The 20,315-nt window shown below is 41.8% G+C and overlaps 1 long non-coding RNA gene across 1 annotated transcript in view; it reads right to left on the bottom strand.

Moving 5' to 3' along the window:
• Nucleotides 1–351: 351 nt before the first annotated feature.
• Nucleotides 352–20,315, bottom strand: part of LOC140254320 (uncharacterized) — a 33,257-nt gene continuing 13,293 nt past the window's right edge. The window contains exon 3 of the long non-coding RNA XR_011904146.1: nt 352–455. This is a non-coding gene — a long non-coding RNA (uncharacterized lncRNA). The remainder of the gene's footprint in view (nt 456–20,315) is intronic.

The raw sequence follows: 20,315 nt of genomic DNA, 5'->3' as shown, positions 1-20,315 counted from the left end.
GCTGTGTTTGGGTGAATATTGTTATATTATTTGTCAGGGAACTGACTGGTACTGACAGCACTCTGGTTTTTCAAGTCTGAATCTGGGAGGGGCTGAGGATATGCAGGAGGAAATAAGTGTCTCAAAGTGGAAAAGGCATGTGAACTGTCAGCTGCCATGCTGTCAAGTGATTAATGAAGACCATGCAGGGTTTGCCTGGATTACTGCTGCTGAGCAGTGCTTCCACACACCACCCTGGGCTGAGCTGCCCTGTGCTCCTGGGCACTGTGAGAGCAGAGCAGAGACTGCCCTAATGCAATACTTAGCAGGGATACCCCGTGCCCTCCCACAGGGCCCAGAGTGGCCACTTACCTCCAGTCACTGTCAGTACAGCAGCTTGCTCAGGTTAGGTAAAAAGTCCATCTGTAATAACCTGTCTTCATTGGAGAAGACCCAGAGCCCCTCCTACACAGTATCTGTGGGAAAAAAATAGATTCATTTGCATTGGTCTCTGAGGATAAGTCCTCAGAATAAAGCCTGGGCCTGCTTAACTTAGCAGGCATTAATACTGACAAGAGTGCAGGGTTCATCAGTCAAGCTAATTTGTTGAACATTACCCTGCTGTTGCTTATCTGGGATAATCTTTCCTGCTGGGAGGGCAGCAGCAGGCTCACTCACTTAGTACCCCTCTGCATGAGTTAGCTTTATCTCCCAGCCACTGCTCCAAAGTTTCTGTTAAAAAGCAGCCACAAAGAGGAAATAAAGTATATCGGGGCCCTTTTTGTTTCTATTCCACAATGCGCCAAGGAAGGCTTTTGTTGCCTGTGCTCAAACTGTTTGGTTCCATTAGCAGAACCCGCTTGCATCAAGGTGGGTGAAGCAGAGGGGTTGGGAGCAAAGTGGTTGTGAATCTTGTTTTTGATAGCTCTGATTTTATTTTCCCAATATGCACTTGGGAGAAGAAGTTGCATGGGAGATGTCTCTATGTCTTCCACTGCAAGCTGAGAAAACTTTTAGTCACTGATTCACTTGTGAAGATCTCTAGCAAAAACTGCCGGAAGCCTTTCAAAAAACACAGAACGTGCCATATTAAAAGAATCCAAAAATAACCTTCCCTTGACAAAGCCTTCAACAAAGGCAGAGTAAATCATGAGAGCAGACTGCTTTAACAGGGCACCATTCACGGCAACAGAGTAAGGAAAGGGCTGAGGGACCACGCGTTCGCTGAAGCATATGGTTACCAATTTGCTGGACATATGTTGTAATTCCCCACAGGGCACAGGAGGGCTTTTGGATTAAAGGGTGTAAATCATTGGTTATCAACATAGAATTAAGTTCTATTATAAATGTACAGAGTCTAAATATATACCTTTTCTTCCCTGGAGATCTCTTCCCCTAGCTGTACTCAAAACCCACAAATCACAATGTGCATTGCTTTAAAGAAAGAAAATGAAAATAACTGCTCACACAGAAATTTTTCTCCTTTGCTGCTTACTTCTGATGTGTGTGGGGAAGGAAAGAAAATGGGAGTGGGGGGAGAGGAAGAAGAAAGATAGGAAAGTATCTTGGGATGTTTTATCCCATAATTTCCACTGGGAGCCATTGATCACAGATGTGCTTTTACAGCACAGCAGCACCTAATTATTTTTCAGGACTGTTGTAATACATGTTTAGGAATCTCTGAATAATAGAACCATATGGTAACATTGTCAGAAGGAGAAAATAGGAACCCAGTAGGCAGGGGGAGGGAGAACGCATTAAAAAGAACTGGCTGTAAATAGAAAACAATTTGTCAAACAAAGAATGAGGAAAGGGCAGGAATGTGATTTCTTTTAAGATAAAAATTTTCTTCACGTTCTTCAGAAAAGATTCCAAGAATCTTGTTCTTTGTTTCTCAGCCTTTTTGCTAGAGTCGTTCCCAGAACATCTGTCCTGTGAGACTGAATACAGTGCTATTGCAAAAGTTTTGGAGGATGGAGGAGCTTGACATCAGTGCCAGAGATGTGGCCATGAAAAGCACAGGAAGCACTGGATGTGCCACTGGTTGTGTGAGGGTAGAAAACACCTCTGGAGCAGCCTGCACGCTCAGAAGCACATCCATACAGGAACCTGGTACCACTCCTCCAGAGGCCTTCAGCAACACCATCATTCATGTTGCAGTTGCCAGTTTCAACTCTGAAACCTTATCTTTCCCCTGTAGGTGCAAGAAGGCCCTTCTCTGCCATGATGCTGTACAGGAGATCCAGGTGTCTCCAGCTTTGCAACCATATTAGTGCAGACTTGAAGCTGGTTTCCTGAAGAAGGTAAGTCAGGACCCACTGAGGGGTCCAGCTGCCAAAGGCATGCTGAAAGAACTCCTTTTATGCCCAAGAACTTCCTCTTGTGCTTGGAAAATCTCATGGAGGTGTGCATGTAACTCTTAACATATATAGAAGGGTATAATCTCATATGTCCATGATGGTGCCAGCTCTATTTTGTGCTGTAATGATGGTTCACACCTATGACCTTGACCTTCTGCTCTGCAGTTCCAGATAGACTACAACTTATCCCAAACATTCAAAATGTTCTTCTCATAAAGAAGAATGCCCAAGAAAAAAACACATTTGGTAGCAAGTAGAATCATACTGAAACATTACAAAGGCTGAGCTCAATTTCTCTGCCAGTAGAGTAATCCTTATCACAGAGTGGGCAGGTCAGAGCTTGGCTTCAAAGGTAGCCTGGGCCCTAGTCCGCCTAGCCAGGTGGATGAGAGAACACACGCTACAAGTGTGTGAGCATTGGCATAAAGGTTCTTTGTCTCAGCAGCTAAAGGATTTAGGGACATTTCCAGGATAAACCTACAATACAGTACCAAGCACAGGGGAGTCACACACATGCAAAAGAGGCTTTTTATTTTTTTTAACCACTTTGTTTGGGGTTAAGTGACTCCTCGTGGTACACATGCACATGGGCACTGTGTTGCAGGAAATACACCCAGCTGAAATCAAAGTGGTGAAAAGAAGGTGACTGGGGCTGCACGCAGCAGTGGAAGGAGCCTCTCCTGAACAAATGGATGCCACTACAGCGATCAAAACGTGCCCAGCATGAGACTGGGGCAGTGGAATTTGTGCAAAGTGCTCTTATTCATTATCCTTTACTGAAGCTGTGTTCTTGATTGTGTCTTTCAAAAGCACATCAGGGCCACTTCTTCCTAGTCCTCAGCAAGATGCAATTTCATCTCTCCTCCTGGAGAGCACATTTTAATCAACCTGCAAAGGACCAACACATTTAATTGGCCCACTGAGCTAATTTTAAATCTTCATTCCTGACTTCAGATTCACTTCAAATACACTTTATGAATAAGCAATATAAGTGCTGTTAATTTTAGGCTCACATTTTTCCAAGGGACCCAAAGATTCTCACTGCGGCTATGATATTCTGTATATGGAAACAACTGAAGTCACAAATGAGAACAGTTAATCATCTGCCTAAAGCACCAGCTTGCTGGACCTCCCTCCAGAGGTCATTCATTGCAGCCACAGCTGATTGCAGGAACAAAATTGGAAACTGCTTCCCACACACAGAACTGTAACGTCACTGAAGTAATAGAAAGGAGAAGGAAATATGAGACCTGCATTCCTCCCTCACCTTAAAGAACAAACAAACACACAAACAAGAACCACAAAGACAACAATGAAAAGCCAAGAGGACTAAAGGACAGCTTCTGACAAAACTAAAAGTGATTGCTCAGTCTATTCAAAAATAACTACAGATGACATTAAGATACGCTGCCATCATCTTTTGCTTAAATAAGTAAGCTTCAAAGGAATAATAACGAACTCTTTACACTTATTTCTTTTGTTTTCCTGTAGCTAGCTCTAAAGTGGCTTGTCTGGGCACAGCTAATTATCTTCCTACACTCCAGGCTTGTCTATTCTGCTAAGAATCAGCTTACAAATGGTAATTATAGCAATGTAACATATTGCATGGACCTGTCTTAATCTTGGCCCACATTAGACTGACCCTCTGCACTGCCTCAGGTGCTGGCTTAGAAAGGTACTGACCATGACATAGCTAGTCCTAAACTCAAGTGTTTCTACTTGTCAGTACTCAGATCTATTACCCTTCCAAGTACTTTCCAGTTTGACATTATCTTTCTAGTTTTGCATACTAGTGCCAGATTCACCTCCTGGTCCCTTTTACCTCTCTTCAGCAATTACCATTTGCTAAATTTCTCTTTCTTACACTGTGACTTTTGGATTATTCTCTTCTTAGATTTAGAGCTTCAACACTGTTTTCCTCTCAGGTTTTTCATCCAAGTCATATTTGCTTTGCCTTCTGTCAACACAGGCTGCCACAAAACCTCTCCTATCTCATCAGCTGTTTGCATTGTTGCTCAGGATAGAAGACCACTTAAAATTTCCAGCTGTGCACCAGAAGTGCCAGGCACACTGATCAGGAGCCAGCATATTGCACAGGAAATACATTCCCTATAGACACACTTAGATGGTAGATTGGAACTTGCAGGCAACCAAACTCTGTTTTCTTAGTGATTCATGGAGGATTTACATCTACAACAGACACTCCACATGACAATAATTACTTGCCTACATCCTTAACAAACCACACTACTGAGAAAGACTTCCCAGTTGCATTTCACTTGAAAAAGGTTCAAGTGATAGCTTCTGCTGTGTTTATAAGCCTGAGCTAGAGGCACTCCTTTGAGACTATAAGGAGAGTTTTAGATTTCATAGCTTGTCTCAGCATTGACTTATCGCTTACTCTCTTACGAAGAGTATCACAGTGAGTGCCAAAGATCTTTTCTGCAGAAAATGTCTATATAAAAAGGAGTCACAGCACCCCAAGAAATAGCATACATAAATAACATCTTGTTGCTTCAGCCACCACGAGGTAATAATAATAATATAAGAACAACATTGTAGACTAAAAGTAGAAAAAAAAAATATCAGGCACTTGGTTTTATTTAAGTTTCTCTGTCTGGTTGCAAAGATAGTCCCATTCTCTGAACAGTGGATTGCTTTAAGCTCTGTGGCTGTAACACAGCCACCCTAGATAAAATTTAAGGCTTTCTGTATGGACAGCAGTCATTCTTAATGATGGTATGAATTTGAAAACACTAATTTCTTCAGCTCATAAAGGTGACAATTGATTCAGGCTGTGGAATAGTCTCCATGGTGCACGGGCACTTCTACACACTCTCTTGAGATGCTTGGAGCCCAACTGCCCCTGAACCAAATGTCCAGCACCTATTGCGTCTCAGGAAGACAGCCTGAGGCTGAGATCTGAGAAAAGGCCATATAAAACACTGCAGAAGAGAGCCATTTTCAGTCTGCCTTAATGCTAGTGGGTAGGCAACAATGGATTCACATTTCTAACACGTCAACTCTGCTCAGCATCCTTTCATGTTTTCTTTTTTGTCATGCTGTTGACTAACCTGACAGTTTAATACAGCATGAAGCGAGGCAACATGATTGAAGAGCATGATAAATACTTCACCACATACTTCATGATAGAAGTCATCCCAATCCAACTGCTTCCCCTCCCTTCTTCTTTTTATTGAGAAGAGGGTGTGGAGAAATGCGTTGCTCAAAACCAAAAAAGGTCTTGAGAACAATTCATGTGCATCCCAGATTTCAGTCATCTGAAAGCTGGCCTTTCTTTTAGAAAGTTTCCAGCAGTACCACAGACACGAGGGAGAAGGGCAGAGAGAAGCCAGGGCCTTTCCTGTGCTGACAGCATGGGGCCGTCACTCCCCACTGGAGAATCCCCACAGATGACTCACAGATTAGCTTGTATCAATTTCAGTCTTCATTTTCTTTCCTCTCTATTAATCCTCACACAGCTCTCCCCCTAAAACAAAATCAGAGCTTGATCCTCCCCTTTCTTCATTTCCTCCTACTCTGTACTTCAAATACAGCTATTAAAGCACGATGTCCTAAGAAAACCACTTCATTTGTACTCAGCCATCCACATTTAGGGGCATTGGAAGGAAAATGTTGCTGCTATCCACAGCTTTCAGCCATTTTCCCTGGCCCAGGTTACCCAGTACCATGACTCTCCATTTATTTCTTGTCTCCTTAGGTGTTTTATATCCTGTGATACAAAGAACACCAGCTGCTATGTGTGCTATGCTATATATGTTGTAAGTTCCTCTTGTTTCTTTAGCAGTAGGTCTCCTGCTGAGGAACTGTTAATCCTTTCAGCCTCAGTGTCACAACTGAAACTGTCTTCTTCAGTCTCACTAGCATTCAGGAATTTCGAGAAGAGAGAAACCAGAATACAACGTATTTAGCACTACCACCAAGAAGTACTTCAAAACTGCAGAAACATTCACTAACTCATACACCAAAACCTGGCTTGGTTCCCCCAAAACATCACCCGTTCTTTAGCTGGACTTTCTTCATCATCACTTAATTTGCTACATTCCTACTCAGTGCTCTTCTGCACACATTTCTGTACCCATGTGACTTTAGTTAGTGGTCAGTCTTTCTTATCACCGCATCTCTCTGGCCTACAACTCTTGGGAGATAAATTGTAGACTAATATCATTAAGTTATTCCTGTGAGCTGCAGCAGTGGGAACATCCCAAAGGTAGGGGTGACAAGAGAGACAAGCATTGGTGACACGCAGTCCACAGATGATGGCTGCAGACCCAATTAGAGCAGGTCTGAGATGGGTTTGTGACTTGTCTCACACGGCCCATGGTTTCAGGTTGAGCTTAGTCAAGATTTCAGTCAAACTTATGTGTTCTGCTCCAGCCCTGGAGAATTGCTTTCTGGTTTGGAAATCTGGAAGCAAGAGAAACATCAGCCACTGGAGTCAGGTCAGGAATACAGATTGATGCCACTAGACAAGGGGACTGATCCAAGAACAGATCTTGTTTCAGAATGGGAAAGCTACAGGGAATCAGCTTTGCTCAGCAGCAGGTGATGTAATGTCTCTGGAAAGTAAGACGGACAGACAGCACTGATGAATCCTCTCTCTGTCACAAGAACAAGAGCTGGGGATGGAGAACATCACACAAACGTGGGAAAAAGCAGAACAGAGGGAGGAAGGAACAAGCAGACGGGGAGGAGGAGGTGCTGAGAAACGGCAGGGAACAGCTCTTTCTGGGAGAGAGTAGAAAGGATTTTGCATTGAGGAAAGCTGTCACGAGTTATTTTTGTACAGATTTTAAAGTTCACCGAACCCAGCTCTGGAAGTTGCATGTTGTGTTTTTGGCTGGCAATATCAGCGTACCATATGGAGAAGCCTCAGTTTGAGCTTTACAATATTGTTTGGATTTGATACTGACGTATTTTCATTAGCACACCCACCTTGAATTGTATGTTCTTTTCTTTTGATGGATGAAATAAGCCCATGAAACAAAGAAATAAGACCTAAAAACAACAAAAGAATTGCAGAAGGAAACTCCTGTATTTTGAATTAAACCTGAAATTCACTGACTTTAGCATCCGGACATTGACAGCATCTACCCAATATGGAAGATCCCAGACAAGAGGAAGAGGCAAGAAATACTATGCTACAGTAGATACTATAGATGCTGTTTCTCCATCTGTTTGTCCCATTACTATTGGAGTGCTTCCCTGTTTAAGGGATTTGCTGAACTACTGGAGCAAATAGCCTAAAGATAGTGCTTATATTAATTGATACAATAATAACTCTAAGGCAACAGCTCCCACTTCCTATTCTCTGAGAAGATCCTCAGTAGAAAATAATCTTGAACAAAAAGATCCTGGAATGGATGAACATATAGAGGCTAAAAGAAGTAAATATCTGGAGAATGGTATGAACCCAAGTTCTCAAACACAGAATTTGAAATGAATTTCTGGTTTTGTAGGCTTAGCTTTAGAAGTTTCTCCTTGTACAGATTTTTTCTTGTTATGTGTTACTCTCCTGCAGAAATTTTAACAAATTTACTTTGAAAGGTGTACGGATTTTGTCACTCAGGACACTGATTCCATGCAGGGCACCTCACTTTTCAGACCTAGTACGTAGTAAAGATGCCCAAAACGGAACAGATCATTGTCAGGGGAAACAGGAGACGCCCAGGCAGCATCTCTGAGTTGCTGCGGGACAATAGGGGGAGCCTAGAAAGACTGTCTTTATCAGGGCAGTACTAGCATGTGGGTTTCTGAATTGACTGTATTTAGTAGAACTCTTCAGCCAGCCTCTGTCCCTGTGTGACACTTCTCTCTACAGCCTACATTTTAATAAACTGTACTTTCCTCTGCCAAATACCATCAGCAGCACGAGATTAAGCAGTAGTAAGAGGTCCTCCTACACATCTCTTCCCTCTCCTTGCAGCCTGTGCTGCACTAAACCACATATTTGCATTTCCAGAGACTGCTTGCCTGAAATGTAATTGAAGACATACAGATCATCTGTTTACAGTAACTAATTACAGTAATTTCACTGAGACTTTCATAACAATTTTACTCCTAAACATGTCTATTTTCATATGCAGTTAAAACACGAGAAAGAAGATGGTGACAGGATCAGAAAGCCTGCAAAGATAAAGAAGGAAATCTGAAGCAGGAATACATAGCAGAATACTCTGCTATGGATATAAGAAAAGTGGTACTGGGTGATACATCTGTCTGAGCAGTATGGGTCACGCTGTGCAAGGGAACCTTATAGCAATGAACTTGCTCCAAAACCTCTTGAGCATCCCTCTAGCAGTGATGCCCATACTCCCTTCCCTCAGCATTTCCAGCTACTTGTTTATCATTCCACAGGCTACAGAATCAATTCAATTCCTAGGTAGTATCAGGAGCCGCACAACACAAATTCAAACTGCACTGCTGCTTGACCTCTTGCCTCTCTGTAGACATTCACTAGAGGGAAAAGCTCAGTTGCATTCAACATTTTCAGGTTTCTGACTATCGCAATTAAAAACTGAAACTATGATCTGGAAAACAATCAAAAAGAAATACCGCTTTTGGTGAGATCACTTACATTGACTATAGTTGACATGACTGATATTCCACCAGCCTGCCTACTTGCTTGCTGCTCAGTTCATGACTCTCTGTGGTGCTTCTGGAAACAGTTTTCCACCTCTGCTTGTGCTGGAGTAGAACAGTGTGAGAGAGACAAAAAGCTTCTGCTGCACCACCACTGTACAGTCATTTCTATTTGTCAGAGCATCTGCGCAACATTTACCCAGCTCTGCCATCTCGTAATCTTTAGACATAATTACCATCACAAGCACCACTGAGCTGTGAAGTCACATCACTTCCATCACAGAGTACACTTAACTGCTGGGTGACCAGACAGTGTCCCCAGTGATACTGCAGGGCATGGAACTCGGGTTTATCAAGCCAAAGCTCAGTGCTGTGCCACTCTTAGATCAGTTAAGCTGAACTCTGGTCCATTTTCTCTCATGCTTTCTGCATATCCACCAATATGTTCTCAGTTTTAAAGGAAACTAAAACTTATCTGCACAAAGAAAAGGTTTTATTTTTATTTTTATTTTTTTCCCATTAGAAATCACAGCCATGTATGTTAAATCTTGAAAATATTAAAGCCATTCTGGGACTCAAATTCTCCTCAAGTTTCCCTAAACACTCGCTCCCATCTCCTCATTCAATTCTCCCCCAGAATACCTCATTTTCTGATCAGAGACAGCCTGAGTACCAAACGAATTACAAATATACAAATTACATTCATAAGACTTACCATTTTGTGTTTAGGCCTACTACACAATCGTTAACTGCAATGGTAACTTCATTTTTGGAGGAACACTAGGAATGCCAGTTTCATTCAATAAGTATGGATGTCATCTCTGAAACCCAGCTCTCTGCAAAGCCCCAGCCCAATGAAGGCAAAAGAAATCTATTTCAGATGGGCCAACACAGTTTTCTATTTGCATTAATGACTGATAAATGACATCTTCCTCTCCCCATGAAGATGAGACAGTGAGACATCTCCATTGTCTTCAGCAGTCAATTATGAAAGGCATAGAACAGCTTAGAAATGGCATAGAACAGCTTGAAGTTCTTAAATACAGGCCCTAGTAGAAGTCCTGTTAGCAGATTACTGTTAGCAAAATTCTTTACCTTCATCACATGAGAAAGAATATAAAAGCACTGATGAAATTACATAGATTAATAGGATATAGGAAGTACTATTCACCTACTCTGATCCTATTGAAGAAGACCAGTTCTTTTCACAAAGCTGTTGATCAAGGGGTGACAGCCAGAATACACAGCCAACACTGAACTCGTAAGCATCTTCTGTGGGCATAACTGACTGCCTCAGGATGTGAAATGTACTTACTGACAAGAATTCTTGCAGCTAAAAGAAACTGCAAAAACTTTCCTCATAAAAGGAAGAATAACCTAACAGGACAGAAAGCAATGTCTTATGGGTAGATGATGGTTCTGGAGGAAGGATGCTAAATTCTGACACTCAGATCATAAGGATACGGCTTCACCTTTTCTCCTCATGAAGGAACAACAGGTTGTGTTCAGGTGTGATGTAAACACAAAACAGCTAACAGGAGTCTGGAGTTGTCTCATTTATAATTCATCTGAATTGACTCAGGAGAAATTCAGTTCAGCAAGAGGAAAGTAAAGAGGAAACACGGCTTTATCCCTTCAGCTTGACAGATTTCAGTTATGTTTTTGAAGCATTTGTCCTCCTTGTATCTGGCCTGATCAGAAACAAATGCCAGCTGTCCATTTATCAGCTTGCTTGCTTGGATATCTGAGCATTAGCTTATAACAGTGCCACTTTGTGCAAAACATCTTCATGTTTCAGACATGCAATTGCCACTGCATTCAAGTTCAAGCCATGGTATTTATACCAGATTTCACTCTCAGGTGTGGCATTGCAAAGATAGGGTCAATACACACAATAGGTTAAAACAGGCATTATTCTGCCAAAATTAGTCCCCAGATTCTCATTTGGTCCTCATTTACTTTAGAAGCTGCTGAGGTGTTAGGAGAGCTATAAGAGAGTATGTGAGCTGGTCGTAAGCTCTGCTCCCTATCATACTGCAGTTGAAATCATAGATTCCACTGCAACAAATAAAGGTAGATAAATCCTTAAGATGAGCCAGCATCCTGACAGGCAGAACCAGAAAATTGTTCTATTTCTGTAGCATGCCTCTAATGACAGCACAGCTCCAGTCCACCCAACAGTTCATTAGCAAGATACTACACAACACAACAGATGCATGTGTGCAAGGGATGCAAAGTCATAGCTACAAAAAGCATTGTGTAGATTTGAAGATGCTTTTCTAAGCATTTGTAGTATCATTTGCCTCAAAGCCTGTTTAAACCCTTACATTCAGAGCTCTGTTCAACAGAGCGTTCTAAGCTACATGAGAAAAAAATAATTACAGCATCATGAATACTTCTGTAAAGAAAGCTGAGTGAATTCCATGCAAGTGAAAGGAAGCAAAATTGACTAACATCCCCATGAGTTGAATTCTGTTTTACTCGCAAGGCAGTCCAAGGGCAAACACAAAGCCAGTTTTCCTCCTACACTAAGTATGTTAACCTGAGGAACCCTCCAGGAAAGTCAAGAAAGAATACGTCCATTCATTCATTAATTTATTCATTTTCTGCCCTAAGACAACCAGCTAAGGAGATATGGCTGGGGAAGAAAGATAAGAACTTTGCATGAGGCAGAACCCTGACTATTTACAGCTTTCATAAAGGCCACTATGTGATTTTAGATGATCTTTAAACCAAAATAAAAGCCCAAAGAAACAAACAAAGATAACCAACAGGAGGCATTCAAAAATCAGGCTCTCTGTAGCAAGGAAGGGATAGACACAGCTATCTATCCTGCCCTTAGATGCTTCCTTCAAGAAAAGAGTACAGCACAAAAACTTACTGCTGGAGTCATATGAACCTTTTCAGTAACAGAAGTGCTTCACTCTCCAGATACATTAGGAGGGAAGTGATATTTGTAGCTCTATTGAAAACAGAAAGAAAAGCAATGAGGAAGAGACCATTTGTATCCCCTGCTTTCCTTCTCCTAGCTCTTATACTCTCCAGGAAGAAAGATTGGACTCCCCTTTGACTTTTCAGAACAGCTGGCCTGCCTCTAACAAATGAGACACCAGAAAAGAAAGGTTAGGAGTGACTGAGCTGCAGAAGAGACCCAGCTGACCTCAGACTGTTCTAAGGCCTCCTCTCTGTTAGAAAAGCCCAACAGTTCCCAAGGAACCAAGTGGAAGCCATTTCCTCACTAAAGTTCAGGGAAATCTCTGTTTTTCAAGCAACTGCTAACAGTTCTCATCATGGCTCAGATCCTGTTCTTGTTTTCATTTAAGGAAACCAGGAACAACTCCATCATTGCTATCCTTACTATTACGCTGCTGACAACTGCTTTGCTCTGGCACATGATTTAATGGAGGGTTGTTTAGTTAGGGTATGCTTAGTATGTTTAGTATGTTTAGTATGGTTGGCTCCGTGATCTTTAAGGTCTTTTCCAACATGAGTGATTCTATGAACTGCTGTGAGCCTTACATATGAGAGACTATGATTTTAGGTAGTAATTTTAAAGTAGTTGTCTCTTAACTGTATTTTTGCATCCCTTTGGAGATGCATCATTCAAAGATTTTTAACCAGCCTTAGTTTTCTCTCTTCTAATGAAATGGAAGGAAGAATTCATCAGCAAGCTGATGTATTTCAAACCAGATTCATCAAAAACACTCTGATGTTAAATGTTGTGATCAGTTGGGAGAGCTGAGGCACTCTGTGCGGCCAAGGAAGTCTGTCAGTGTGAATGTAAATATGGATGGCAAGCTATCCATGTTGTTATCCCACATTAGCAGTAGTGCAAAATGAGCGCTATGAAAAATGCCAGGGCAAGCAGAGAGATGCTGTGTTTGTTAAGTGTTGCAGATGATAACTAAAACCCATCAGACAGCAAAGTGCTCTGTATTTTCCCTAAGTAACTCAAATAGCAAATACAGAACACTACAGGAACGGTACATTCCTTGAATCGTTTCTTAAACACTGGCCTCAGTTAAGACCTGCAGACCAAAAGCTGCAAATGAATGAGCACATTGGCCTTCAGTGCTCCATGCTTAGTGTCAGAACTGGCATAGGGTCAGAAATGTTGTCCAACAGACTGCATGACAAAGGGTGATGTTTTGATTATTATTGATAGCAGATGTTTTTTGTAAGAGCCCTTGAGTTTCTTGAAATTCTACCCAGAACCTGTGGGCTGCTCAGAGAAGTCGCTCTTTAAAATGCCTCATCTTGAAACTCTCTACTCTACTGTCTCTGCATCCAAGGGGAGTGGAAGTCTCCTAGTAATGATGACTTGGACATCATTGCATGAATTCACTGAACTCTATACCTAGCTCCTATTAGAAGTGAGCTCGAAGTGGCAAATGTAGGTCCTCACGCTGCTATAAAATGCCACATAATCAGCTGCAAGATTTAAGCCCTGTCTCATGTTTCCAGCAGATGTGTGGAAGGACCTGAGAGAGTTAAGAGGTGGTAGTCTTTAGTCCAAGCATGTGCTGCCATAACATGCCATTAAACTGTTATCTAGGAATGACTTAATCTGTGACCTGAAAAGCATCCCCCTCCCCAGGAGGGAGAAGTATGCTGTCCAATCAAAGGCTGTCACTCACAAACCAAGTGCAATTAGCCAGAGACATGTTGCTAGATAACAACTATAATGAACCCCAAGCAGAGACACACCTTCCCTGGAAGGCTGCTATTTGGGCTTGGAAAACAGTTTCAGAATAAATAAAACAAAAACAGAAGCCATAACATTAGCTGCTGATTTTTCACCTCCTACTCAAACACTCCATGCAGATCCATGCTGGGCTCTGTCAAAAGCAAGTAATTACTCTCAATCAGAGATATTTGGCATGGAGGGAGAGACTCAGTGCATTCCTTGGGGTGGGTGGGTATTTTTATACTAATTCAGATAATGGAACTGCCTTGCTGAGTGGGAGAGGACTACTCATTTCCAAGACTACCTCCCAGCCCCCCTTTCGCTCCTTTCCCTGATTTTTAACATACTCCCACTGCTTTATGAGTGGTGCATTACACATAACCAGCTCCTGAGCTGACTGCTTCTGGGAAATAGGAGAGAATTGCTCACATTCCAATGTTGGGTGAGTTGATTTTCTAATATATTTTTTTTATATTGCACATAACAACACACATATCACACTGCAACACATTACATATAACATATATTACAGCAAACCACAATTTTTCCCCCTATCTCCCCTCCATTTACACATTTCAGCAAGGTGATGGAGAACGCAGGGAACAAATAAATGAGATTACCCTCTTGCACCAGAAGAAAGACCTGGACAGCTTGCCCAGCTGTTCCCAGAAGGTACCAAACTAGAGCTCGGTTATCTCAGATGAAGCCAAGACAGGACAACTGGTGTCTGACTGCCCACAAGGCCTCCAAACTGATATCCTGGGCTGACAGCTTGTTTGGACACGTACTAACTTCTTCCTATTTGCTTAAGCTGGAATCTGAATTTCTGATCCCTTTCACTTCTTGTCAGATGATAATGTGAGTCAAGGGAGAATCTGTGCTGCCATGCTAAGATCACTCCAGGTACGTTCCTGACATACCATCGGTACAGGCAGCTTATTCCACAGGACAGCCAAGAGCCTTCCCACTTCCAGCTACCCCAAACCTGCTGGTCCCTGCTGGGATCCATTAAGCTGAGTCTAAACTGATATTTTATCTCCACTGTTTTGTAAGAATTTCACGGTGTTTGTATAAAGCATTTTTTGCTAATAAAATACTAAAAAGTAGCGTTGCACGAAGTAAACTTATTTGCTGGTAAGTTACTTTTGTAATCACATGAGTACAACCCAAGAAAAAACATCCAAGTAATACTTCAGAATCACAGATACTACAGTTGATCATAGCGTTCAGTGTTAGGTACTGATAAGAAACTCCCCTACTAAGCACACTGCCAGAATTATGCCACATTCTCACTGCAGGCTCGTTGCCTGCATGGCACACTGGTGCTTGTTGCAATATAATTTACAGGATTATTACTTCTGTATTACTTTAACCCAGGGGTTTCTTTTCTCCAGGAGAGAATTAAAGATTTATTTACCCCAGATTGTTGAAGGATAGTATTAGCAAAATCTCCTCCTAGCATTACTGGGGCTGTACAACTGGCAGCTGAGGATGGCTGTGCCATCCAAGGCAAGATGTTCTCAGGGGCTGTTTGTGACAGTGCACTGCAGTATGGCAAGCTGCAACACAGCAGAGGCATTATAGCACATGTTCCTTGCCAGCATAATATTGCCCACCACACAACTGTGTAAGAGCAAATAAATCAGAAGCATATCCAAATCGGAAGGTTCACTATGGGGAAACATTGCCAGCAAACTTCCTCTATGGGATACATTATGTGGTCTTCAGGGCCATTATCTCTAGAAGTAGGCAGCTGGAAGACAAAGAGGAGATATATAAGCCTTTGAGATGCTACACTATACAAATCTGTGCTGTTCAACACTTGCTATCATTCCTACCACTGTGTTTTCTCCCCTGTTATGAATCACGGTATCTTTCTCTAATACAGTGCATACACCAAGCAGGTAGGATGCTTGGCCAAAGGAAGCAAATCTTAGCTCTGTGAGATTAATTCTACAGTATCGGTGATCAGTTACAGTCTTGCTCTTATCATTTCAATCAACACCGAACAAAGGCAGCACCATCCTACCACTGGAAGTTTATTTAGACTAAGACAGGTGAGTCTTAAGGGCAAGCTGGTATTTGAACTTAATCCAAGACAAAGAAATGACTGCTTTGATTTACCAACTTCAGAGATTTGCTTTCCAGGTAAAAGAGGTTAAACTGAAGGAGGTGCAATTTTTCTAAAGGAAATTTACGTAGGAATATTGTGCAGATAAATCCTCAGATTTTCAGAAAGAAATACAATTATTTGCTACAGGAAACAAAGAGAGGAACAGTTATTTCTGAGGTAGCATGCTGGAGTGTGCAAGAGCGGGGAAATGGGAGGGAAATACAATGGTGAAAGATAAAAGGGTTTAAATTGGGTTACGCATTAGGAAACAAAAATTCCTCACTTCTCTCAAACGAAGCTATGATGAGTTTTTCTCTGTTATACACATTTAAGCTTCCAATCCAGTCAGACCTACATTAGCATCACAACACTGAGTCACTGGGCTGACTGACGCAGACACACGGAGTTCTCCAGCTGAAGAACTTCAGCTTTTCTATATGAACGACAAAAATGGGGGAGTTTTCCTTTTTTTCTTTTCTTTTTCAATGTTGTGTGTCTGTGTGTGGTTTTTTTGCTTGTTTTGCTTGCTTGTATTTTTAAACACATTTCTCCTCTTAACAGTATCATCTTTAAAACAGTGTAGTCTATGCGTTATAACTTAGAATCTCAGTTATCTTCTTAGACAACAACCAACCAGGAACCTGAAAACAAATGTTACCTTCTGTGAAAGCCTGGTTCATCTGAAGTTTAATGCTTTTTTTTTCCCTATACAACTTCCCATGAGTAAAGTAGCAGACTGTCCCACAACAGTGGCCATTGGAAAAGCTGCTGCCCAAGTACTACAACGCCCAGTCAGCGCACATCAGTCTTGTGTATCTTACCACAGATTTACCAGCCGTTTGTCTCTTAAGTCACTATTAATAAGCAAGGAGTAGCCCTTCGTCATCCTAGCAGATGAGAGCACTTTACCATTAAAGTCACTTGCCCATAAATCTAGAGCTTATCTCAAGCAACTTCTGACGTGCATGCAGAGGAGTGAGAGAGGAACTCGGTGAGCAGCAGGCGGAGTGAGTGCACAGATGCATGCTACGCTCTGGACCAAATGTGCAGATCACACAGAGATTCGGCACAGTTAATGACATCTTCCCTTGCCAGCATTAAGGTTCCATTAAGTGATGAATCATTCTGCCATCTGCAAATAGCGGGTCCTCCCCCGTCACTCACCCCACACACAACAAGGAAAAGGAAAGTCTCAAAACAACTTCCAGCTCTTCTCACTTGTCTCTATGAGCCCTTTCATTGCCTCCTTTGGTGATATCATTGAATCTTTTCAGTTTTCTCTCAATGGGATTTTACTACCATGTAACGTAACGCACCAAGACCAGCAGGTTTCGAAACTGCACAAATATCGACATTAAAAATGACAACCAAAATTGACACCTTTGCAGACAGCTGCACAGACAAATAGATGGTTTCATGTCCATTGCCATTAAGCAAAGCAGCATTCATTTCAGAGCCCAAACTGCATACGAAGTATTACAAGAGAGAGTTAAACTGTGAGGCTAGCAAATGAAACTGAGCCTAGCTACTTGCTAAGCTCCTGATCATGTTGCAACTTCCAGAGACCATGGAAACCCAGCAGGTCAGCTTGCAAAGAAAAGCAGCTTCATTTGCAGGTCAGTGCCTGCCACATAAACTTACTTGGTGTTTGGAGCTCCAAGGCAATATCAAAGTATAGACAAACCAGGAGCTTTTGCCACCTGTCTCCACAGCTGCCTGTTGATAAACATGTGCCAGGAACTGCTTCTCTTCCTTGTTCCAAGCAGGCCAATGACTCAGTCATCGGGATGGCCAAAACCAGGACCGTTATACAGCAGTGAGTTACTGCTTAAAAGCTGCAGCGAATGCGGTTCCACAGGAACTTCCTTAGTAGCTGTCCACATTCCACGTCATTCCCATCAGGGAGCTGGCATGGCTGCTGGACACCCACACTGGCAACCAGAATGGTTAACTGATCCAGCAGCAAAAAAAACCAAAACAGGTTAACTTTTGCTGTGTTAGCAGCATGGGGAAGCTGGCATGGAAGCTTGTTAAGATGACTTCAGCAGCACTGCCTTAAAAAGCAAAACCACAGCCAAATGATTTGTTTTAACAAGTTCCTTTTTTTTTGTTTCAGGCTAGTTTTGAAAGCTGCAATTTAAACTCCACGTTAGATACTATATCCTCTTTTTCTTTTCTTTTTCAGATCAAAATGAGACCACTGATGGTCTTCAGATTACTTTAGGGGAAAAGAAAAAAAAAAGAGAAAAGCATTTCAGACAGTCTAACAGGTTTTCACTGCTGAATTCAGACTTACTAACAACAGCCCACAGCAATCTCTTTTCCCCCGAGTTATCTAAAACCTAAGGCTGCGATCGCTCTACATTTAGTCAAGAATGAGGGGTTTGGAGTCACTCAGAAAACACCTTCTCACCATGGTCATTCAAGCTCCAACTTCCATCAAGATATATAAAAGAGGAGTGTCACAGTGCTCAGCACCTACTGATCCAGTCATCCCTCCTAAATCCCACATTTAGGTAAAATAAGAATTGAAATAGGAGAGCGAGGCTCATGTTGCCATTGCTGAGTTCAAGGGCCTCGTGCTGAACTGAACATGATACATACAAACGTGTTGGCTCCCTTGGGTACCCAGAAGATCATTTCTAGCTTGAGAATGACTTTATCAGATTTGGTATTTGTGAAGCTTACTTGGTTTTTCTGTATAGAAAAGTATCCAAAGAGACAACAAATTGTACATGCTATTCAGTTAATGTGCAAATTTATCCACCTGTCATTATGGCATGAAGGTTCTCTTCTTCACTTTGCATCATAAAGATCACATTTGCTTTGCTTTGGTTTTGGCTTTAAGCAAAGCATCATTAAGTGCTGTGCCAAGAAAACTCATTAAAACACCATTTTAACTTGTGAGTTTATAAAAAAAACAAATATTCAGGTGGCAGCTTTAAGTCAATTATAAACGAACACCTTCAACAACTTTAAAATCAAAGAGGTAAACCAATATCACCCTGTGAGAAGAAAACAATTTCCGATTCATTAAGACTAGTTGGATACATCACCATCCAACAAAGTGCTCAAAGACACACACATTGTCACAGCTGTCTAAAGCAGAAATTACAAAAGAATTATTCAAAAGTACTATCCTCTTGCTGGCTTAAGTTATCCTGGTTCTTCCACTACTGTGAAGTGAGAGGGCGATGCAGTGACAGTGCATGTCCACAGCAGGAGGAATGATGACTTTGCATCCTCTGACTGAAAGCTCCAAAGAACCAGCAGGGCCACAGTGAGCTGCGCTCAGTGAGAAGCAACAAACTGAAACTTTATTGAACTCTCCAGGAAACTGAGGTTTCCTCCCCCTTCTCTCCATTTTTTCCTTTCCCGTTTTTCTAAGATTCCACAAATAATGTATTAGTACCATATTCAGAGATTTGAGTTCCTTTTCTTCTGTATTTCATGGTCAAGAGTTTTGTTCTGTTTTATTCCTAGCTGTCAACGTTCAAATTTCGAGTGTGTTATTTAAGAACAGCTTGTCAAGCAACTTGGATGACGCTGTCTCCACTGTCTGATGGAATGAGCACTGCATTTTATGGTAGTCATCTCTGTAGAAGCACCCATGTCATTCGCATGCCATTGACATCAGCTCTTCCATACAATTTCTTCCTTGCCTTCCCTGCCATGTTCTCAATTACCTACAGCTTCTATGCTCTTCTCATCATAAATGGTTTCCTCCCCATAGTCATAACAGCAGATGTAGGAGTTGGGGCAGAAGTGAATGAACATCCCTCTGTTCTCTCTGCATGTCAGTACTTTCCCCAAGTCACTATTTTGCTAACTGCACAGCAGTTAAGCTAATGCCTCAGTATTAGACTCATGGGATATTAGTTACATAGGGGGAAGAGGATATGAGTACCAGCAGGAAACATTAATACGGCATGTTTAAAACAAGTCTTTCTGTTCTTTTGCATCAGGTATGTGTTAGTAATCAAACAAGATTTCTTACTTAGAAAGAAAAAGAACTGGAAAACCCCCACGTTTTCAAGTAACTGTAAAAAAACGCTGTGGGGAGCAAATAAACAACTTTCTTTGCAAGCATTCATGGCAGCTTTCCCTCTGGGAAAAGTTTTCTCTTCATGATTTATCCACAAGTCAAACCTCCACACACTCCCCACCCTCCAGTGGCTGTCAGCTCACACGGAGTTTTGAGACGTGACTGTCACTGATGCATTTCATGAGGAGGCTTTATAATGTCACCTTAAGTTTCCACTCTGACCAACTCTCTCCCCCTTAGACTTCCCACAGAGTGAGAATCCATAAGAAACAAAAGAGGAGTCAGTCACCTAACTTCATATTTCAAGTGAGTGGCTGCAGCCTGAGCTGAATCAGAGCCTTTGAAATTGAGTCATTTTGTCTAGTTCATTCTAATGTGATAAGCTAGATGGGATAGAAATTCTATATATTATTAACATGGAATTATTTCAAAACATGGAGTTAAGATAAAAGCAGAGTCCAGGGAGGGCTAATCTGTGCCTGGCAGCCCACACTCTAATCACATGCCGATTACTTTGTTAGTCATCTC

The sequence above is a fragment of the Excalfactoria chinensis genome, chromosome 6 (assembly GCF_039878825.1).
Source record: "Excalfactoria chinensis isolate bCotChi1 chromosome 6, bCotChi1.hap2, whole genome shotgun sequence".
Taxonomy (NCBI): domain Eukaryota; kingdom Metazoa; phylum Chordata; class Aves; order Galliformes; family Phasianidae; genus Excalfactoria; species Excalfactoria chinensis.
This window is presented reverse-complemented; position numbering and strand designations above follow the sequence as displayed.